This window comes from Triticum aestivum, chromosome 7D (assembly GCF_018294505.1).
Source record: "Triticum aestivum cultivar Chinese Spring chromosome 7D, IWGSC CS RefSeq v2.1, whole genome shotgun sequence".
NCBI classification, from domain to species: domain Eukaryota; kingdom Viridiplantae; phylum Streptophyta; class Magnoliopsida; order Poales; family Poaceae; genus Triticum; species Triticum aestivum.
Window position 1 is genome coordinate 242,116,734 of NC_057814.1, and position 2,965 is coordinate 242,119,698.

Sequence of the window (2,965 nt, forward strand, 5' to 3'; positions counted from 1 at the left end):
CTAGTAGGAAAAGGCTCAGGGTTACTAGAGCAAGGAAAAATAAGGTTGCAGTTCAAATCACCAAATTGGACCAGAATGCAAAAGAGGCTGGTCCACTCAAATTTTCCAAGGAAGATCACTGGGTTTTTGCTTGAAGATGAATGGTATGCATCCACTGACATCTCCAAACACTTGGAAGAATTTTTAGAAGAATATTTAAATGGGTTGCAGTGCAAAAGTGCCTACTGGACCAGATTGGAAAAGTTGGTGAAGAGCTCAAAATCTCCAAATGGCCAGAAGGAAATTTTGCATAAAAGTGATGTGGAACCATCACATGACATCCCCAAATTTTGGTGGAATTTTTAGAAGCATTTATCAAATGGTTGTAGTGCAAATGGCTCCAAATGCAAAAGAAAACATTTTATAAGAGCAAAGTTTTGAGAAAATAAATCTTGCAACATTTGAATCCACTGAATAAATAATTGTTTTATTATAGAGAGAAATCAAGTCCAACAATACCTTTGAAGGTTTTTCCCACAAGGTGTATAAAATCCAAAATCACAAAAGGTAAAACTTGACAATTGGAAAAGTTTTATTTCCTGACAACATTTTAATAAATAAAACAAGGCCAAAAAATTTGGGTGTTACATCTGCCCCCACGTAAGAAGTACGGGGGTGTTTGGGATAAACCTAATCACTCTTTATCCCAGTTTTGGGTCCTTCGAAGGAGGTGTTCAGCACAACGAACCAGGCAATCGGACTATAGGGCTTTATCGCTCTCACTTAGCCATAGGAGCTTTAGGAAGGTAGGCGCAGCCCCTTGTGTTCGGAAGACCGCACGAGGGGCTCTATAAGCACCTGATCGGAAGAAGAACCGATCCATCGCACGCTGCATTGGTTATGGCATTATGCGGGAGAAATCCTTAAAGATTTTACAACCTCTTGAACAGCTGACCAGCTCTCTCCGTATCATGACAGTCAGTTTTTGGTTTTCTCTACTGAGGTGCTCGTCCGGAAGAACCGGGACACAATCGCAGTAGTTCTCCCAGTGCTACCTTAGCCGGTATAGCGGAACGTAAGGTACCAAAACATGGGAGCTGGGCAAACCCAACTATTGACCCAAGACATGATTCAGAGCTGATGCATATAATGCTATAAGTTCAGGGTGCTGAACTTCCGTGAAGGTGTTCGGACTTTATTGCCGTATTATGGGTAAAACAAAGCCCCTGGCATATTTGAAGTCATATCGCAGTGTACGGATGCCACTTGACAAAAGAATTTTAATAAGAAATAACAGCAGATAAGCGTCATATGAATCCACATGTTGTGTTTGAATAGTACGTCGATGCGTATGAGTACAGGTAATGTGATAAAAAAAGAAATATGACTGTGGAACCTGCTGAGACCAGGGGGGAAGAAGCTGTGTGCGGATCCAAAGTATAGTCGGATGGTCATTGCGGGGAATATCTAAGGATTCCCTTGCGCGTTCGGGCTGCCTCCATATCGCCCGTCCTGGTCGGCGCAAAGGTGAACCTGCAAAGGAAATGTAAGAAATGTTTGTGTGCCGGAGAGCGGTTGAGCCGCTGAGTGCGGCCTGTCCTGGCCTTCGCCGGAGTGTTTAATTGAGCTCTGGACGAGCCGGGCTATCCTGCCACGAAGTAGTTCAGACTCCTTTGACGGTGTCCGGGAGCCTGGCCGTAGACTCGAGGTTCGGCTGCAAGGTGCTGCTCGTTGCTTCTGCTGTTAAGGCAGCGGTGTACTCGTTGGTGCCGAGGGAAAGTTCGGCCTTGCCATTAACCGTGATGACGCCATGTGGACCGGGCATCTTGAGCTTACGGTAGGCATAATGTGGCACCGCGTTGAATCGAGCGAACATAGTTCGTCCGAGCTGTGCCTGATAATCACTGCGAAAAGGGACGATTTCGAAGATTAACTCTTCGGTACGGTAATTGTCTGGTGATCCGAAGACTACCTCAAGGGCGATGGAGCCTGTACAGCTGGCTTCCACACCTGGTATAATGCCTCTGAAAGTGGCTTTAGTGGGTTTGATCACCGAATGGTCGATGCCCATCTTGCGCACTGTGTCCTGGTAAAGCAGGTTTAGACTGCTGCCTCCTTCCATAAGGACTCATGTGAGGTGGAACCCGTCAATTATTGGGTCGAGGACTAGTGCGTCTGGATTGCCCTGATTGGCGTTAGCCGGACGATCCATGCAGTTGAAGGTGACCGGCCCTGATTTATATTGTGGGACGACTAGTTCCGTTAAGTCGGCATCCCTAAGGGTGCGCATCCAGTCCGGGTTGGGAATGTGGATGTTGTTTACCACGTTCACCGTTTGGATTTGCGGGGGAAATTTCTTTTGCCCTCCTGTGCTTGGTGGTCTGGGCTCTTCGTCGCCATCATCGCTTTGAGACCCCCCATCTCTATTTTTGGCGCCTGCCCTGCCGGCTTGTTTGAAGACCCAGCATTCTCTGTTGGTATGGGTGGCCGGCGTTCCTAGGGTGCCATGAATTTGGCATTGACGATCGAGTATGCAGTCCAGACTGGATGGACCCGAATTGTTATTTTTGAGTGGCCCTTTCCGCTGACCGGACTTAGAGCCACTAAACCCGGCATTAACTGCCGTATCTTCGGCATTTTCACCATATTTGCGGCGCTTGTGTTTGTTGCGTCGTGGTTTGCCGTTGCTATCTCTGGCCTCTGATGTGCCAGGTTTGCTTGCGGTGTTGTTGCTACGGGCCAACCAGCTATCTTCGCCCGCGCAAAAGCGGGTCATAAGTATCGTGAGGGCTGCCATGGATTTTGGCTTCTCTTGGATGAGATGTCGGGCGAGCTACTCATCACGGATGTTATGTTTAAAGGCTGCTAGGGCTTCAGCATCCGGACAGTCGACAATTTGGTTCTTTTTAGTTAAGAACCAAGTCCAGAATTTCCTGGCTGACTCTCCGGGCTGTTGTGTTATGTGAATTAAATCATCAGCATCCGG